The following is a 21,522-nucleotide window of genomic DNA, read 5'->3' on the forward strand; positions in this document are numbered from 1 at the left end:
CGTATTCAAGTCTTTAAATTGTCAATGCTGGGGCACCTGGGTGACTCAGTCGGTTAAGTGTCTGCCCTCGGCTCAGGTCATGATCCCAGGGTCCTAGGATCAAGTCCTGCCCTGGGCTCCTTGCTCAGTGGGCGTCTGCTTCTCCCTCACCCATCGTCCAGCTCATGCTCGCCTCTCCCTCTCTCTCTCTTGCAAAAATAAATAAATAAAATCTAAAAATAAATAAATAAATAAATAAATTGACACTGATCTGTTTTTCTTCTGAGCCTTGTACTCGCTGAGTTCCCATTGCTCTCTTCAATCTGTCTCCGCTCTCCTCCCTTCCTTCACCCGACAGACCTAGTGTTACCTCCTCCAGTAAGCTGCCCAAATGTACCCTTACTGCACCGTTTCCTTTCCTGTGTGTGCTTTCTGTGTGAAGCCTGGACCACCCCAAATCATAGTATATAACCAGAGTATACTGGGATGTCCAGTTGCCTTGTCAATTCACTGTTATTTAAAGTCAAGACTAACATAACATAATAAAAAATTATTATTAAAAAAAGGTCAAGACCAAAATTATTAAATTATTAATTATTAATTATTTTATGTTTATATTTATAATATATATACTATATATAATACACCTAATATACACATAAATTCTAATATTATATATAATCTTATATAATCTTATATTATATATAATATATAATCTTTATATATATCTAAAATCTTAATATTAATGTAGTTTAATTCTGATTAGTCAGAAGTTTAAGTCTGTGAACATTTATGAATTGCCAAAAATAAAGAAAAAAGGGTGTTACATATATATTCAGAAACCACAGTATACACGGTATATAGGTATAGATTACCATTCTTTTATGTTCTTGTTTTGCAGAATCAAGCCCTGCTATTGAAATCTGGAAATATATGTATATAACTTTATATGACTCCGTGTGGACAGGGAACATGACAGATTGGGAAAATTACATCTGCACTGTTAATGTGGCATCCCAGATTAGAATTCTTGACATCCAACAGCCTGCCTGGTTAACCCTGAGCTACTTGGCTGATCTGATTACTGGTTTCCTCAGTCACATTTTGGGAAAGTGGCTTTTTAAAGTCCCTACTAGCTTTCAAAATCCTAAAATTACTGTCTGTTATGGGCTGAATTGTGTCTCCCTAAAATTTATATGTTGAAGCCCTAATCCCCAATACCTCAGAATGTAGCTGTATTTGGAGATGGGATCTTTAAAGAGGTGATTAAGTTAGAAGGAGGCCTGTAGGGTAGGCCCTCATCCGATCTGATTGGTCTCTTTCTATGAAAAGGGAATTTGAGCACATAAACAGGTACGAGGGATATGCACACATAGAGGAAAGACCATGTGAGGACACAACAAAAGATGTCCATCTACAAATCATAGGGACATGGAGGCCACTTTTAGGCAAACAGGCTTGAGGAATGGAATGTAGAAAGGACCCACAGTGACCACCTGGCTGAATACAGACAGTGCCATCAGGTGACTCAAAATATCCATAGGCCTTAACCAACCAGTGAGCTACTTACAGCCAGACACAGTTACCAAAAAAGGGAGAATTCCAAACATCACCATAGCTCCTCATCTTCTCCCTATAAGAACAGCCCCCACCCGCTGCCTCCGTGGAGACAACCTCTCTTCTGCTGTCCTTCCTGCCACTGTTTTGCCGTGTCTTCAATAAACTACTATCTCCTTTGTTCTGCCTCTGGGGAATTCTTTCACCTCCTGCACTACTGGCTTCCGCCAGATTGTTGCCCCATATTTGGGGGCCCCATCTGATGGGGAGAGACACCCCATTTAGATACCACAAGGGAGGGGCCTCAAAAGACACCAAACGTGCTAATACCTGAATCTTGGACTTGTAGCCTCTAAAACTGTGAGGAAAATTAATTTCTGTTGTTTAAACCACCCAGTCTCCAGTGTTTTGTTTTGACAGCCCTAGCGAATGAATACACTGGATAAAGTAATTGATGTCAAGAATCAGAGCCATGGTAGGCAGAATAATGTTTCCCACAAAGATGTCCACACCTCTGAGCAGTGGAACGTGGGGATATTTGCCTTACATAGCAAAAGAAAGTTTAAGTGTGATTAAGGGGATCCTGAGATCCTGGATGCCCTAATTAACCTAATTATATGAGCTTTTAAAAGTAGAGAATCTTTTCTGGTTTAGTCAGAGAGATGAGAGGAACGAGGAAGAGGCACTTCACCTATCCTTACACTGGCACTGAAGATGGAGGAAGGGAGCCATGAGTCAAGGAACAAACGCGGTCTCCGAAAGCTGGGAGCAACGCTCAGCTGACAGCCCCAAGAAAAGTTGATCTCAGACCTACAACAACAAGAAACTTAATTTTTTCAACGATCCAAATAAGGAAAAAATGAATTCTCCACTAGAAATGCAGCCCTGACCACACCATTTAGTCCAGTGAGACCTGTCAGACTTCTGACACACAACTATGCAATAGCAAACCTGTACTGTCTAAAGCTACTGTTCATGGTAAATTTGTTAAGCAACAATGGGAAAGTCGCGAAATGTTCTATTTCATCCGAAGTCCTCAGAACAGGATTTTGCTGTGTTTGTTGTGTGGGTATGCCCTGAAAGCTTCGGGTTTCCTGTAGTTTTTCCTTTTTCAAGTATCAAACTCAACTGGTGTCTTTTACGAGCTACCTCATGTACTTGTCACAAAGCCTTTCATCCACGAATAGGCTATAATTCACCATTATCTTGTTGACAAGGCTATGATTCGTTTCACACATCATTGTTCATTAAAATAATATGTACCAGTGCCTTAGTTCTGTCCCACTTCAAAGTCCAACTGCTAACAAATTTATGGTCAATTAATTTTAGTGGGTGAAGAACAGTTGAAAACTATACCTGTTTTTCACCTTTGTAATTCTTTTATGAAATTTAGAAACAGTAAACCCATTACAATATAATGTTTTAACAACTATTTCCTAAAATTTACGTACTATATCTCATATTAACCTAATCCCTGCTTTCAGTAATTTTCCAAATACATTTTCTGTATTCGAGAGAATACAGAATACCATGTAAAAAATGTGTCTGTTACTTATAAAGTCATTGTGTTGCTTACCTACTGTTATCCAGAAATATTACTCATGCTTTGATTTGATGAAAGAAGAAATAATATGTATATGGTTTTGATCAGTGAAGCACTCTTTCCGTTCAAGTTAAAGCAGAGCAAGAACATTATCGATCCGTGCTGAGAGGTGGAGTCACCGTGCACGTAGCCCAGGTTCCAACGCTGTGAAATTCTGCACTTGAAATGCAGCACTCGCTAACTGTTTAACAGTGTTCTCCAGGGGAATTTTAACTACCTCGACAGCTGGTGGTGACAAATACAGCTAAAAATAGACCGAAAAGATTTCCTGGTTGCTGGGAGGTCAATTACATTGTCTAAACCAGAGAATTCAACAAGAAGGAATTATTCTAAATGTATGTTTCACAACCATACAAGAAATGCTTGAAAGAGGGAAAGAATCAAAGAAATGAGATCAGAGGTACAAAGGATTTTAAATTCCATGGGTTTATGAGGGACTATAAAGCCATGTATTACATTGAAGGTGATGCCTTTAGGGGAATAAAAAAAAAAATAGGCAAAGGAGACTAGGGAGGAAGTATTCACTATAGTTTGAATAAAAGGTGCGATATCACAAGATATCAGCATATCAAAAAGAGTAGGAAGAATTTTCATTTAAAAGTAAAAACACAAAGTTGAAATGAATAGCAGAAATTTGCAACTAAAAGGAAAAGTGTCTCAGAATGAACTATTACATCCTAGCAGGTGTCCATCTGTTCTCAGGAAGTTTCAACTTCCGAAGTACACAAAGGTTTTTGAAGAAAAACCAGTTTTTTTACTTAAAATTTCACCCTGCTCCTAATCCCTTAAAATAGAAAATATCTTTTTACTTGTAGCCTACTATCTTGATTTTTCTGTTTTTCACTTTTTGGAGAGAAGCACAATGTTGATCTTTAGAGATCTCAGTGGCTTTTCAGATATAAAATATTTCCTAAATATCTGTAAATGTGAAAGATATAATGGACGTGTACATATTGAGAATACATTATTTCCATAGGACATAGGATACATTATTTCCATATTTATACACATGTGTGCGCATGTGTATTATGGTGCTGGACTGAACAAATCCTACAAGCGGCATCCATGTCACATCTGAGGGTAATTACTATTAAACGCACAATGACTCAGATCTGAGTCATTTGGTAAAGCAGTACGAACTAGGACTTATTTGGACTCTGTGGAGCATGCATAAAATTTCTTCCCCTTATACTTTTCTACAAATCATAAGCTAAACTTCAATAATTTTGATTGAAATATTAATTGATGTCGTAGAAGAATCTATCTTATTCTACTTTACTTTTTCACTTAAATCACATCTTTTAATTTGTAGAAATACTGCATTTTATTTTTTTAATTTAATTTTATTTTTTTAAGTTTTATTTATTTATTTGAGAGAGAGAGAGCACAAGTAGGAGGAGCTGCAAGCAGAAGGAGAAACAGACTGCACAGGTAGCCTGATGCTGGGCTGGATCCCAGGACCCTGGAACATGACCTGAGCCAAAGGCAGATGCTTAACCAACTGAACCACCTGGAAGTCCTGAAATACTGTATTTTAGACCCTGGAGCCCCACTGCCTGGAGTCAAATAGAACTTGCACTCTCTCTTTGGACTAATCCTCTGGCAGTCTACTTCACCTGCCATTCTTTAGTTTTCTCCTGTGTGTAAAGGGGCTGTTTGGAGATTAAATGAGTTGATCTGAAAAGCAAGGAAAGCAGTACATTATGTAAGAATTAGCACTTGTTATTACAACATAAATTAGTCCATCAACTGGTATAAATGACTAATAACAGATTCTTTGGCCCAGGTCGGGGCGGGGGGGGGGGGAGGGGAAGAGAGCCCTGGCATGAGATTGTGGGAAGGGACAGAGGGAGAGGGAGAGGGAGAGAGTGAAGCTTGGTGGGAGAGGGGGCCGGGATGGGGCGGGGGGGGGGGGGGGGGCGTTCAATTCCATGACTCTGAGATGGTGACCCAAGCAGAAATCTAGAGTTGGAAGCTTAACGAACTGAGCCACCCAGGTGCCCCTCAGATTGCCATCTTTTAATGCAGGAGAGGAAGTTACAGATCAGCAAATGATAGGCCCATGAGCTGCTCTCAATGTAGGATAAAGAATTCACAAAGAGACATTTGAAACTGACCTGACTTTGTAGATTAGGGACCATCAACTTTTTCTAAAGTGTGTTCTGTGAGATAATTCAGGCAGTATAATACTATCAAATGCTCCATACTATCCCAAGATAGTCTCCAAAAAGTTGGCCAAGACTGAAATCATGATGGATTTCCCTGGGCAGCAATTGACATGAACATTAGTTTGAATAATAAACATATAATCCTAGTTCTGTTTAGGCTTTATTTGATTGTAAAATGAAATTTACTCTTGCTATTTCTAGACAGAGGGAATAGAATTTGTTCAAGGATACATTTGAGACAATAACGGAGACAGACAATTACAGGAAAATCAAGAATAGAAATCATAGAATTGGAAAGTTTCAGGAGACTGGAAACTGATGCTCTATGTCTAAGTTCTAAGGATCTCAGAAACAATCCTTAATGAACATTCATAAAGGCTCAAAATGCCATGCATACTCAGCCACTCTGACTCTAACCTTCTTTTGAATTCAAATTGTTATCTCCCTGCTAAGGAGATGTAAGAGTTGAAAGAATCTAACTTTAATAATAACTATTGGATCTGAATAGATAGGCCACATTAAAGATTATGGTACTACCTGGATTGTCTTTCTAAAAGCTTTGTCAAATGAGATCTTGTGGCAAGAACTTGGTTACCCGACTGAACCCTCCACCAGACTTTGAGCCAGGCAATTTCTTTTTTAAATAAGTGTGCATAGCAAATATGATTTTGCTATTTTAAAAATTATTAGTCTTTTTTGAACTGTATACACAAAAAATATTACCCATCACTAGTTTTAAGTATACGATTCAATGAATTTTGACACGTTACCGACATAGTTTTATAGCTACCAGCACAATCAAATCCTAATAAAAAATATATTTTATTAACTACAAAATGTTACTTTGTGCCCTTTTGTGGACATCCGCTCCCATCACCGTCAGCTGCCGGAAACCACTGATTTGCTATCGCTATAGTTTGGCCTTCTCTAAAATTTAATATTTATTCTGTCTTGTCAGAGAAAAAGAAAATTAACACCTTTATTTGTCTATTTATTTTTGGTTATATGAGTCATCCTAAGACTTATATTCAATGAAAATGTTATCTATATCCTATAGACATCGTTATCTTTACAAAAAGCTATTGTTTTGAGAAGTTAAAAAATTATGAAAATCACATTAGGATAGGGAAATATGGTTGTGTTTTTAGATGTGAATATTACTAATTAAAAAAAAAAAGTGTTGGAACACCTGAGTGGCTCAGTCAGTTAAGCATCTGCCTTCAGCTCAGGTCATGATCCAAGAGTCCTGGGATCCAGCCCCGTGCCCAGCTCCATGCTCAGCAGGGAGTCTGCATCTCCCTCTCCCCTGCCTGCGCTTGCTCTCTCTCTCTCTCTCTCAAATAAATAAAAATCTTTAAGAAAAACACACACACACTAAAAAAAAAAAAATAAAAGATAAAGAGGTGTTATTTTAGGATTGTTGAAGAACAAAATTATTCTCAAATAGTATATTTTCTTCAAAATGAGATATAGAATAGGATCTCAAATACCTGGCTTATTTGTTATATCCCACTTGAACTATCTAAACATCTTTTATATGTTGAAAGTAGAATACTTGGCAAATTTCTTGATGTAATACAATAGTATTTTATCTCAGAATATCATGGAAATATAAAGGAAAATGCTTCTCTAGTCTGATTTTAACTCTGAGTGGAATGTCTGATAATATGGAGGAAAAGCGTGGAGTAATGAATGGAAGTCAACCCCCAGTACTTTTTACGGTGAAGCAGGGGAGCTTCACCCTAGAAATAAAAGTAGATTAAAACAAATAAAAAAGGCAGAAATAAGGTTTGAAAGCATTTTCTAAATTGAATATATCTTAGAAACTAAGCTCTTATTTGGCATTAAATGAGCAAGTATAACAAGAGAAACTTACGAAAAAATATTTGATGTACTTAATAGGATGTTCACAGATCTTAGGGATGAGATAGCAAAATTAAACATAATAAATATTTATTGAATTCTTACTCTGTTTCAAGTACTTTTTAAAGCTCTTTCCAGATAGTAACATATTTGACCTTTATACTAAGAGGTAGATATCAGTAATAACCCTCAATTTACAAAAGGTGAAAATGAAGAGGACAGTTGTTCTTGTCTACTATTCCCTTTTCCTTTTATATCTCAGAATAAATTATACCTCTAAGATATATATCCCCTCTAGAAAAGTAGAGGCTCATAAGTAAAATACTTTGAAATCATTTATTTTTTGAAAGGCATTTAGAAATCTCTCCAGAACTCTCCTGTGGGCATAATAGAGAAACTTAGATTTGTACTTCCTGGAAAATGTTAACAAGGATTACTGATTTATGCATGGATGATTTACTGGGCTGAGATTTCTACTATAGCCAAGGAAATAATTTGTTGAGCATTAAAATGGCAATTCCCACAATGTGTGTCAAATTGTCCCACTAAAGTAAATCTAAAATGAGAAGAGAGTGAAACTATCTTCTGAATGCCTGTGAATATCCTCTAATGGAGTTTACTTCAATCTGGCAGTGCCTCCTTTAACAAGAATTTTGACTGATACGTAAAGAATAGATGAGTGTCTACAATATAAGTTTGAGATGACTATTTAAAATTATCATTTTGAGATGTCAATATTATTCAACTTTGTGGGACCTCTATACACTTCTACTAAACCCATACCACTACCCTTTCAGGATGTGAGTGTGTTAACATCGGAGAAGTGTGAGCTTAGAACAAAATATTAAAGGCATGGCTTTCTGTGTTATATATACATACAAATATATAAATATATGTATGTATTTATTTATTTAAATTGTAAGAGATAACTCATGAACTGCATGCCAAATCAGCACTCATGATTACTGAGCATCTCTAGATGGTTTACATTTGATATACTATTTTAAATAACTTCTTTAGCTATAACCTATCAACAGTAAGCTGGGTCCATTTAAAGTCTACAAGTAGATGAATCTAAAAGATCTATGAGTTTGTGCAATCACAATCACATTTAAGATATAAAATATTTCAATCATTTCTGTTTCCTCATTCATGTCCTCATTTCCTAATTCCTCATCCCTCAATTATTGCTATGCTTCCTCTGTACTATTTTGTGACTGGATTTTTTCTCGCAGCATGACGATTTTGAGATTCATCCATTATATTGCTTGTATCATTAATGTATTCATTTTTATTGCTGAGTAGAATTCCATTGAATGGGTATGCCATGATTTGCGTATCCATTCTTTTGATGAATATGTGCACTGTTGTCAATTTTAGCTATTACGAGTAAAATTGTATGAGATTTTACATGAACTTGTCATTTCCCTTCAGTAGGTTTCCAAGATTGGAATGGCTGAACTACATAGTAAGTTTATATTAATTTTTAGGAAACTACCAAATTGCTTTTCAAATAAATCACACTGTTTTAGATTACCACCAGGAAGTATGCAAGTTTGGGTTGTTGTATATACCCATCAACACGTGCTATTGACAATATTTTTTTTTTAGTATTATCTATTTTTTATCATTGTTATCTATGGTAGGATTCAGCATGTCATTCCTCCAACATCACTAGAAATAGTTTCCTATTAAGACATATGAATGTATGTTCAAAATGTCAACCATATAATGTAAAAACAAGGAGACCTGGCTTGAGAGAAGTATAGCAGGAAAGACTCCAAAAACCATTGTTACTCTAAGCCCTGTAAAAGAAAACAGAAAAATAAAATAATAATGATACTAATGCAAACAAAGGACTAAGAATAATTATTTATGAGGAAGTAAGATAGTTCCATTATGGCTGTTGTGAAAATTAATAAAGGGAAACCTCACTAAAATGGAGTTGAAAGACCAGAACGGGGGGGCGCCTGGGTGGCTCAGTCGTTAAGCGTCTGCTTTCTGCTCAGGGCGTGATCCCAGAGTTCTGGGATCGAGCCCCACGTCAGGCTCTTCCACTGGGAGCCTGCTTCTTCCTCTCCCACTCCCCCTGCTTGTGTTCCCTCTCTCGCTGGCTCTCTCTCTCTGTCAAATAAATAAAATCTTTAAAAAAAAAAAAAAAGAAAGAAAGAAAAAAAAAGAAAGACCAGAATGGAGAGTTCTTATGTCCTACCACTCCTCATCAACGGAAGACCCCAACAGGAAGGAAGTGGTACCTTGCAAGTTGATATTACTTGACCACCTTAGCAGAAGAAGGAATTATTTACTTCTCCTCCAGCAACAGCCCAGCCAATGAGAGATGGTCACAACTCAGCCAGTGAAAAACCACTATACTTTGAACGCCCAGTTCACTCCAAAGGACTTTCTGTTTATAATACCCCTCCCAACTTCCCCTTTTCCTCTACAGAAGAGCTTTCCTGTTTGTGCTTCAGACTTGTCAGTGGTTCTGCCTTAGCTTGCTTGTCCTGGATTGTAATTCTCAAATCCATTTTTGCTGGTAAAATACCTGACAGTTTTATTTTTAGGGTTAATATTGTCAATATGATAATTTTGTTCACTTTTCGGTACTATTATATGAAGTAATTTAATTCATGAATGTGTTTTAATTAAAATAATGTAGAATGTTCACCATGGAATAACTGGTTTCCAGAACAAATAATCCTAGAAATAGACAGAAAGGTGAATCTGCATGAATTATTTGTCAAGAATGTTGTAAAAGAATTTAGGCATAGAAGGTTATGGGGGAAGATAGGTGAGGCTAAGTGATCTCTCGTGTCCTTTCCAAGTCCTTCATTAAATCAGTTTTTAAAATCTATTTTATAGCCTATTAGAAGTAATTCACACAAAGAGAAAAAAATATAGATTTATAAGAAAAACTATGTAGTTATATTGGATCTTTAAATATTTAGGAATAATTATCATCTTTTTTTTTTTGGTTTCTCACTTGCTTGGTGATTTATTTTTTTTAATTTTTTTATTTTAATGTTTTTTTATTATATTATGTTAGTCACCATACAGTATGAGAATGGGTGATGGGTAGTAAGAAGGGCACATATTGCATGGGGCACTGGGTGTTATACACAACTAACGAATCATCGAACTTTACATCGGAAACTGGGGATGTACTGTAGGAATAATTATCATCTTATAAATTATATAAAGAATACTATTGTCTTACAAAACAAATTCAGTTCCACATTTAAAAAAAATAGTGAAAGGAATCTTTCCTTTTCTTTTTTTTGTTGAAGTAAACATGCTCTCCCTATTGCCGTGAGCCACAGGTTATATAATACAAAAGGGGTGCAAAATATGATTAAAAGTAGAGGTAGCGGCAAGTATCAGCAGAAGAGAAATGGCTAGCGTTAAAGTGCTATATTAATATCCGCAGTGAAATGTCATTAAGTCATCAATTTTTTTAGATTAACTCATCCGAAAGAATGAATTGATTTATAGTTATATCATATTTTTGGGTTAAAGGCAAAAATGTAAAAAGGGTAAAAAGGGTAGTTAATCTTCAATTAGCATTATATTTTACCATGTTGGAAGTTATTCAATTAAAAAAATCACAAATGAGTGAATACCAAGAAGAAATGCTTTAAAATGGCCACTTATGAAACGCAAAAATGAAATATCACCTCTTTCTGTTTAAAATATTCACTACCACTTTAAAATTCTGTGAACATAATCTTAGAAGGGGTTACAAATAGACGAGATTTAGTTTAATTTCACATCGGCACAGAGTTTAGTTGATATTTGGTTTTGACTTCACAGTGATAACAAGGAGCTGGGTGTAATTATTTGTTTAGAAAAATTTGCTATAACAGAGTTCCTTATTTCGGTAGTATTTTCTTTACTCTTAAGAAATGCCCTAGGATTGCCTCTTTCCACCAGATTTCTTACTGGTATGTCATGAATGATTAAAGAAAATCTAAAGGGCACCTTGGGTGGCTCAGTCGGTTGAGCATCTGACTCTTGATTTCGACTCAGGTCATGATCTCAGGGTCATGATCTCAAGGTCCTGAGATCTAGCCCAGAGTCAGGGTCAGACTCAGTGTGGAGCCCGCTTAAGATTCTTTCCCTTCCCCTCCCCCTCCCCGCCTCTCTCCCTCTTAAAAAAAAAAAAATCTAAATGTGCCTTAAGAAATGCCTTAAAAAATAAAAAAGCCCAGAAATTTAACTCTGTACTGTCTCAAGTACTGCATCTAAGTTTATTTGTATCTATTTGTTGTTTCAGAATATTATATTGGCATTTATAAATACCAAATATATTCAGGCACATCTCAGTCCAAATTGTGTTCCTAGTGGGGGAGACATTAGGAAAAGGGTAATAGGGAATTGATGACCATCTCTCTTCTTCAGCAGCTCAGGAAAACAGTTGAGACCCGGCTTAATGGGCAAGCGTTCCACCTGCCTAGCCTGAAATGAGCTAATTGCCTACCTGTCAATTCATCCTTCTGTTTCCCTTCACTCATAGATGGCTTTAAACAATGCAAAATTCTTTTTCTGAATGCAAAGAGGAGGGCAGGACCTGAAGAAACCAGTGGTCTTATATGCTATCTACCATTTCACCTTTTTAAATAGAGTGCTATCGAAGCAGGGATCAACTCTTCTGTGTGCTATTTAGAGAGGCCCTTCCCCTAGTGTCTTAGATACTGCTCGTGTTGTATCTGAAATTCATAAACAGGATTAACTTGGCTAAGCACATTCATTTAAAACTTAGATGATTTTATGGATTCTCCATAGCCCTCTCCATGTGTAGAATCTCTAAAATACGGGCCCAACACCTTGAACTCCAACTATGGGATAATCAAGTTTCAGATGAGTATTTTCTCTTTGGAGGGAGCTGGGGAAATCTCCTTATTAGAATGTAACTTTGTGTCTAAATAAGTTATATAAGAGATCCTTAGTAAAATGATACAGTTTAAAATAGAAGTTAAACTGGGGGGTGCGTGGACGCCTTAGTTGGTTAAGTGTCTGCTTTCAGCTCAGGTCATTACCTTCAGGTCCTGGGATCAAGCCGCAGGTCAGGTTCCCTGCTCAGTGGGGGTGCCTGCTTCTCTCTCTCCCTCTGCTGCTCCCTCTGCTTGTGACCTCTCCTACTCTTTTTCTCTAATAAATAAATAAAATATTTTTAAAAATACAAGTTAAGGGGAAAAAAACTTCCTGGATATTTGGAAGACCCCAAGTTCCCTCATATTAATTCATTATTCAATCAGTGATCAGCCATCACTCTGCTTCTTTAAACCTCTTATTAGGATCCACAGATTCTGAAGGTCTATATACAGCCCTGTAGTAGAGTTTATCATCTGGCTGTCCTGGCTTCTTCAGCAATAGAGTCCTCTGCAATGGTATTGGAAAAAAAAAAAAAAATCTCTGTTGCGCACAAACTATAAGGAAAGCTTACTGCTAGTTGTCCTGAGGCATACAGAGACAAATCAACTCAGTGACCCCCTCATAAAATTTACAGTCCAAAGGGGAGATACACCTGTATTTAAAGTCCATATCCTCCATACTAGCTGTTCGGAAAATGATTTGAAGAGAAAAACGCATGAACGAATTGTATGGAAAGTGATACCATTCTATATAAGTGTAAGTGTTCAAAAATGCTATGGTAATTTGTTAGTGCTGTTGGGAGAGGTTCTAGGAAGAAATAGGTCCGGGAATGGCAATTATCTTGACACAATGAAGCTCTCCAAATAACGGGTATGATGGAAATGATATTCCCTGAGTAGTGTGGACATAGAACAGAAAAGATAGATTTTTGTTTCCTACCTGAGGAATGCTGAAAATATTCATTGACAGCACAGTACATGTGTGTAGCAAACTGACACGTAATAGGATTATGAGCTCAGGCAAAGGCATAGGCAGCAAAGTGATAGTGAAGAGAGGACTCCAAGAATTCAGCAGAAAATGAGCCAATTTAGACAAGCCACATTTTGTTTAACAAGATCCAGGTTCCTTCTGAGGCCATACATATTTTTCATAAAGTTGTAATTCTTGCTTAACACGGAAGAATACTATAGAAGCTTAAGGAAAAAAAAAGGATAGTAGGTGCTCAGGACTGGATTGAGGGCAGAGGTTGGGGGTTGGAAAGTCTTCTTGGGGGGTTGATACTCTAGCTGTACATTCAGGGATTTGTCCTTGTCACTTAGGGCTGCCGTAACAAAGTATCGTACACTAGGTGGTTTGTAACAACAGAATTTTTTTTTTTTTTCTCACAGTTCTGGAGCCTGGAAGTTCAAGATCAAGGTACCAGAAAGGGGCCTGGTTCTGATGAGATCCCTCTTCTGGATTGCAGACAACTGTCTTCTCATTATATCTTCACATGGGAGAAAAGGAGGGGGAGAGAAATCACTGGGGTCTCTTTTAAAGGGGAAATAATCCCATTCAGAGGACTCTACCCTCAATATCTAATCACCTTTCAAAAGTCCTCACCTCCAAATACCATGTCCTGGGAAGTTGGAATTTCAGCATTTGAATGTTTCAGGGAAAAAGAATTCAATCCATAAAAAAATATGTAGTTAAAAGTCAGGTAGAGCTTTGAAAAGAGTTTTTTTGGAGAAATATTAGAAAGTTTCCAGTAATATGTCCAAGAAAGTAGGCATAATTTGATGCAAATAAAATCCTTATAAATATTTCAAATAGTTTTGTATATCTATAAAGTGGCACAAGTTATCAAAACATGTACAAATATTCGTTGAAGTTTCTTCATAGGTGTTTAGGAAAGCAAGTTTTTTTTCCTATTGTCATTAACTCAGGTAACAGAAAATCAGTCTGGGCCCAACTTGTACCCTCCCCCCATTTTTTTTTTTTTCCTTTGGCAATTATGAATTTGCCATAGGAGAGCTTGGAATGTAATGAATATGTGGAGAAAGGATTTGAAGTAGAGAAGAGTAGCCTGGCAAGAAAACAAAACAAAACAAAGGTGATTCTTACCTACTACAGGTAAAATGAAGAATGCATCAGTAAGTATGTTATAGAATGCAGCGCGTTTAGGGTAAGACAATGGAAGAATATAAAAGTTTTTATGAAGAACATCAGGGAGGATCAGGAGAAGTGATTACCTGGTGAAAATGATATTTAAAGTGAAGAGAAGGTGACTTTTTCAAATATGTCAAAAGCTCTGGAAAAAATTAATAAATTGACTCTTATCTGAGAAGTCAGTGAATCTTTCAATAAGAGGTTTAAAATCAAGGGACCATTCAGAACGGAACTGTCACTTAAATGGCAAATGTCTGTTAGAGAAAGAGGCGGGAAGTGATTACGGTAATTGACCGGGTATTGTCCTTAAAGGCGCTCTTGGCAGCTTCCGGAATGACTCAACAGATAAAAGGTAAGTTATAAAATGTTACAGAGCTCCCTCCTGGAGGGCGGTATACCTGTATGAGGAAAAAGGAAAACTGGCAAAAAACGGTAAGTGAAAAAGTGTTCACATTCACGGGGAAAATTAACCTGTTTGGCATTTCACTTGTATGATGAGTTAGCAGCGATGAAGCTTAATAAATCAGATGTGTGTGCCAAGGAGAGATTATAGATGAAACATTCATCGAAGTTACCCACGGTGTTCAAATGTATGATAGATACTCTAGGTTTAAGTGACCTTGAAAGTTTATACTTAAATAGAAAATCAATTGTTCATAAGTCATGGATTCATAGAACAGTGGGGATAGCGCAGTGCTTTGAATACAAGCAGTTGCTTCACAAATTCTTGCCAGTTGCCATTTGCTCTTTGTTTCCCAGCACAGATCTCTGTTCATTCAGTATCACAGTATTGCCATGTTCTACTGGGACCTTCGTTCCTAAGAACTTCTAACTTTAAAGAAATGTAGGACACTAAAGATCATAAAATAAATGAGAAACTAGGAAGGGGCATAGATTGGGGGGAAATTCTATAAATTTCAATATGGTAATACCTTATCTAATATCCTCCCTCAAAATAAGACAGAGAGCTCTGGAAAAAGATTTAGAGTGCCCTAGTACTTTCCGGAATGGTGCATCAGTGATATCATAACCACTAAATCTTCTTCCTCCTCACACTTGATGAGCGATGTAAACTTGTCAGTTTCTTTCATCTTGAGAGTCTATTTGGTTCTTTATCTCTCATCATTTTCTTAATCTGTTATTTACCAGATTCTTCTTATTTGCTCTTTCCTAAACATGGCTCCTAAATGGACGTATTCATCTCATTTCACATGATTTCTTTTAAATTCTCTACTGATATACTTTGAAAATTCACTTGAGTATTAACAACCCTCAAATTGTCCTTTCCAGTTCAGATGCTCTGCCCCTGCTCTAGAGATTTATTTTCATATGTTGGCTTGTGGTTCCATCTTAGTACGGTGCCTGCTCTTGGCAGCCTATCAAGAAGAGTGTATTCATCGTCCCCTCTTTGATAATATCACCAACTCCTGAACCTGCCACTATTTTCTACTAAAAATCTTACCACATTTTTTTTGTTCTTTCTCTTTAATCTCTTATTAAATATTGTCACACATGTATTTTTCTTACTTTAATTAATCTGGCAATGGAACATTCACTCAGTTTTTTGCAGTTGCTTCCTGAATGTTCTCCCTGACCCAAATTTCAAATGTCCAACTCCATTCTTTAACTGACACTAGATTGTTTCTTGTCTTAATCCAACGATCTGTCCATCATATACCATTCAAATGCCTCTGTGTCCAACCTGATAACCTACACAAGACATGCCCAACTTTTATTTTATAATATTTTAAACATTTCACATTTATCTCCAACATTGCTTTCTAGACCGAATATCCTTAAACCTAATTCAAACTGAGCAGAGTGCTTTGATGTTTTCTGACAATATCTTTCCCATGTTCAAACTGTTCCCTGATCCTGAAATAGACTCATACAACCAGATTGGTCCCCAACTTAGAGCCTACCTCAGGAAGCACTCAGTGTAAACTTTCATCTGTCTTTTGACCCAAAAGTAATCACTTCCTCTTCACTGCTCGAACTAAAGAACATTTAAACTTGTTTGACAGCATTTATCACATTCTGTTTTGTATTAAGGCAATCCATGCAATAAAGCCTAAATCCATGTGGTCAAAAAACAAAAACAAAAACACAGGGGCAAATCTGTAATCCAACAAGTCAGAGACAGTGACTTGATGCAGCAAGGGTGACTCTCCAGAGACATATCTTTTGTAAGGTTTGGCTTCCCATGGAATGATTTTGAGAAAGGTCTAAGGAAAGCATGAGTTTTGGATCACTCACTTTTTTCTGGGGCAAGATTAGAGGTGGAGATCAATTAGTCATTGCGTGCTCTCCTGAAGTGAAGATGACTTAGTCATTGGGTATCTCTAATTATAAATATATATAGCAAAGAGAGGCAGGGAGTGTAATTGGTAAGAAAAGGTATCTCTCTAAAAAGAGATCATTAATGCATTTTACAGTTTCTCTACAACTGGCGAGATACACAGCATTTTCTGTTAATTTAATAGCTGTCATATTCTGTGTCTGCTCACACCCTTTCCCCCAGGCTGATTAATAAAAGGGTTTTTTTTTGTCATTTTTAGTTCAAACCAATTTTTCCTTTCTTTACAGGCAGTATTTAACATTGTCTCATATCTATATACTATTTTCTCTCCCACTTGAGAAAACAGACATTATATTTCAGGAAAAATGGTATCACTCGTTGTTCAAAACATAGTTTCAGAATGACACTGGGTCTGGTACTAGTTCCTCTATTTTTTAGCTTTTGTATAATTTCATCTGTTTGGGCTCTTTTCTCAGTAATAAGATGGGAATAATAGTATAATACCTCATAGGCTTGTAATGAATAATGAAGTAATAATTCTTATAAATTGTGTTGCATACTGATTGGCCTTCAGAAGTGCTCAAAAAAGCATTACATTATATTTCATTATTCCTATTCAGTAGTACCAAGATCTACACATAACAGACTTCTATAATCACAGAAAAATAAAATTAAGAGAAAAATGCACACTATTATCAAAACTTGAGGACAGCTACTTTTTTAGTTGTGATATAGTTATATATCTATATACCTATATCTATATAAAATCAGAAGTTTTTTTAAATTTTTTGCTTCATAAAATCCAGTTATAAACATTTATGTTTAACGTATGTTTATATATACATATATTTTTCTGTTTAGGATCGTTTCTTTAGAAGATATTTCCTGAAGTAGAATGGTTCTTTTGAAATCGTATATTTATATGTTTAAGTCACATAAAAATGGATTATTGGGAATCATGGTTTTTTTATGAGCACAGTCCAAATTTATGAGGGAAATTAAAAACACAGAGAAATATGCAATGGAAAATTTTAGTTTTTTTTAAAGTTTACATAAATAATCATTAACTTCAGAATAACAGATAGATAGATAGATAGATAGATAGATAGATAGATAGATAGATAAATAGATCCATAGATAGTTCTTGTACTTGAACTCTGTCAGAAATACTGATTGGTACATAGTAGGTGATCAATAGTATTGAATTAAGTAATTGAAAAAATTTTACCATCTTGTTCTTTCAAATTGCAGGGACATTTAACAGATTCTCCAGGGTTTGTAGGCAGTTGTTGACTTTGTACCAAGGGCTGGAGCGGAGTGATAAAAATCATAGACCATCCCTTCAAGGAGTTCATAGTCTAGTTGATAAATGAAAATAAATTACATAGTTGTACTGCTTCTCATTATTTCAAAACCTCTCAAACTGCTAAAATTGAATCTTCTTCCTGCCCTGCTCCCCCAAAAAGATAAAAATAAGAAACGAAGGCAGAGAAAAAGAGAGATTGATTGGAGGGAGGGGTCAAGAAAGGAAAAAGGACAAATGCGTCATCACCTGGCAGGAACTTGGTGAGAAGCCATATATACTGTATCAAGACAATTTTTCAGAAGTATCTTACTTGTAAACAATACATTTTGTCTAATTTATTAATTTCATCATGGCAGGACGTATCCTAGGAGATGAGATTTAGTCCTGTTTTATAGTCTTACATCAACAAGGAAATAAAAAAAAATCGCAAAAACATTCCCACTTTTCACCACTTGTTTGGGTATTTCAGCAAAGCAGTTAATTTATGCTGGAAGATTAAAAGTCATTTATTTATTAACATCAAAAATGGAAAAGATATGGGAAACTGAAAATAAACGGAATCAAACCAACTTGAAAAATGTGCAAGACTGTCCTTCCTAGACACCATTTTTGTGTTATGTTGAAATTGTTTTGTCTTTTTATTTCATTTTTTTTAAGATTTTACTTATTTATTTGACAGAGAGAGCACGAACACGTGGAAGGGGAGGCGCAGAGGGAGAGGGAGAAGCAGACTTCCCTCTGAACAGGGAGCCTGATGCAGGGCTCGATCCCTGGACCCCGCCTGGAATCATGACCTGAGGGCAGAGGCTTAACCGACTGAGCCACCCGGGCACCCCTCATTTTGTTTTTTAAGTGAAGTAGGACTTCAGATCAAAAGTTCTGGAACAGGATGCCTGGGCTTGAATACCTACAACCATGTTTACTTATGGTCATCAAATCCAAGGCATTATTTTTTAGAGCATACATCGTTATTTTATATTCTCCCCTAGACACACAAGCAACCCCTACAAGTGATTTGTAGGATACCAATTATTTTAAGATACATCTTGCTTTCAGAGATGTTATGATATGGAAAAAAGGCTCATCTTAGAGTTGATAGACTATGGCAGTAGCAGAGTGAACATGGGCAAATTACTTCATCTAAATAAAACTAAGTTTCTTTATTCGAAAAAGTGGCAATAAAAGTACCCACATAACTCTTTTCATGATTAAATTATACAGTTTATATAAAGCTCTTAGAGGATGGCATGGCACATGTTAAACTTATTAGGGGAAATAAAAGCCTAACCTATTACATTTTTAAAGCATTTTATAATGCAGTAAATAAAAAGAAACAAGGAAGCATGTATATATTTTTTCACAATGACAGTTTTCCTGAGAGGCATTAGCAAATAGCCTGTGGAAATCTGCACGTTGCCCAGTGGTTCTGTAAGCCTAGCTCCATCAGGCAGGGAAAGAGAAAGAGAATGAATCTATGGGAGAACTCGCAGCCCTACAGACTCAGGCTCCCATGTGACACACTGCCATTCACTTTCATGGGGAAAATCTGACCCCCTATACTGTGTCTACCTGTAAAGGGGGCTAAGAAAGGAATTCTCTAGTTAGAAACTTCAAGCTTAGAACCCCGGTCTTCCAAGGTAAGAACAGGAGAATAGACTTAGTGGAAAACTCAAAAATTTTGTCATAGTACATGATCAACAAATATCAGCTATTCTTATTTTTACCTAAAAGAGAAAAGGCATATGAAAATGAAAATGCTACACTAACATGATACAACTGTAAAGCAGGATGGATTTTTTTTTCTTCCTGAAGCATAGAAAAATCAAAGGTTTATTTACTTGAGACACTTTAAGTATAATGTGTTCTCAGGATTTCCTCACCACTTCTATCATTTATCGAAGGCACGCCCACAACTGGATCTTAATTTTCATTACTTGGTGATAAGAACAAGTCATTCATTCGTCACTTTCATCGTCACCCAGAAATGGGAAGCTATATCTCTTTAATGTCCCATAAATTATTTGGAAATGAATTTTAAAAATTAATGATATTTTGTTGTGGTTAAAATGCAATATTTTATACAAATAGTATAATCACAGTGATTCAGTAATAGTGGAATCATGTCATGCTACTGTTAAGTCAAATAATTTTATTTTAAGCAAAAAAGAGATGGTTTTGTCTTTCAGATTTCACAGAAAATCTGGAGCATGTTTACCATGTTTCTGTAAAATAATCTTTGAAATACTACAGAGCTCCTTCCTTGGAATGCATGAGATGATCAGGAAAGCTTTTTTCTCTGTTTCCCTCTGTGTCAGGTTTGCATTTTTATTCATCTGTGGTACCTAACACTTACTTGGACCTGTCCTTACTGTTGCTCTCAGCTTTGGTCTCACAATCAATCCTAAGTAATTATTTCACTCTATATCACCAATTCCAACTCTAGAGCAGGCTTTTGTTTGCTTGTTTGTTTTTATAAAGACCATCAACTACAATGAATTGTTTTGAATAAAGCAGGTTGTATAAAAACAAATACACAAGAAGTAAAATACCATTGGCCATTACAAAGACATATTAAGTACATATTTCTCAAAAAAAAAAGAAAAAAATTATTGGTAATTCTCACTGTTTTATTACTCTTTCTAAAAATGAAAGACATTAGTTAAACATATTCTGAATTCCCTAATGCAGTAAGTGAGCCCACAACTCTAATGATAAAACCAAGTCTAGTAGAACATTCTCTACACTAAGCAATGTGTTTGAAATGTATCTCATTTCTCATAGCTCATTAGCTCACTGAATGAATTTGTCCGAATCATGAAGGCAAAATGGGTTTAAATTCCTAGGGCACATCTTTTCTTCTACTCATGTAATTTACACCTTCATCACTTGCTCTCAGAGCAAAGATCCTTTTCACTAATGACAGTATTTTGACGTTATCGCTAAAGCAAGATATAATGAGGACATACTGAGAGAGTCAGTTAAAGAAATATAGAAGGAGAATAAGAAATTGCATACTGAGAAAAAGAGTTACACAAACACTTAACCCAAGACCTCTCTCTGGGCTTTGTGGTTTTGCTACTTTATTCCTGAAAAATAATGTGAATAGATAAAGAATCACACCAGGGTTTAAGTTCATCTTTCAGGGAAGGAACATCCACATGTCTCTATGGTTTAGAATCACAAAAGTATTTTTTATATGATTTCATTAGACTGCTGTGTGTAGAATCAATTTACAGCAGGAACCAAAGATCAGGGAGTTGAAATGATTCTTTAAGAATGATTCCTATAACATGTAGCTTGGGGAGGTGGCTATTAATGATAAAGAGAAATGGAGAGCAATCCCAGAACAAATATACAAAGATATCGGGTTTTCTTTTTTTTTTAAAGATTTTATTTTTTTATTTATTTGACAGAGATAGAGACAGCCAGCGAGAGAGGGAACAGAAGCAGGGGGAGTGGGAGAGGAAGAAGCAGGCTCATAGCGGAAGAGCCTGACGTGGGGCTCGATCCCGGATCGCCGGGATCACGCCCTGAGCCGAAGGCAGACGCTTAACTGCTGTGCCACCCAGGCGCCCCTTGATATCGGGTTTTCTAAATAGACTTCTTAATGCTAAAAATTATGTGAACGTGGCTATCTCCCTCTCCTAAAATTCATATATATGTGTGAAAGTATGATTACAAAGTAAATTATTCCAATGTGTGTGTGTGTGTTGTATAGTGAATTCTG

General features: G+C 36.2%; 1 long non-coding RNA gene across 1 annotated transcript in view; it reads right to left on the reverse strand.

The window, feature by feature from the left end:
* The window catches only part of LOC148110276 (uncharacterized), a 31,006-nt gene extending 27,698 nt beyond the window's left edge, over positions 1 to 3,308 (reverse strand). Inside the window, exon 1 of the long non-coding RNA XR_015724105.1 lies at positions 3,113 to 3,308. This is a non-coding gene — a long non-coding RNA (uncharacterized LOC148110276). The remainder of the gene's footprint in view (positions 1 to 3,112) is intronic.
* Positions 3,309 to 21,522: the final 18,214 nt, after the last annotated feature.

This window comes from Ursus americanus, chromosome 4, assembly GCF_024610735.1.
Source record: "Ursus americanus isolate L20-20 chromosome 4, mUrsAme1.1.p, whole genome shotgun sequence".
Taxonomy (NCBI): domain Eukaryota; kingdom Metazoa; phylum Chordata; class Mammalia; order Carnivora; family Ursidae; genus Ursus; species Ursus americanus.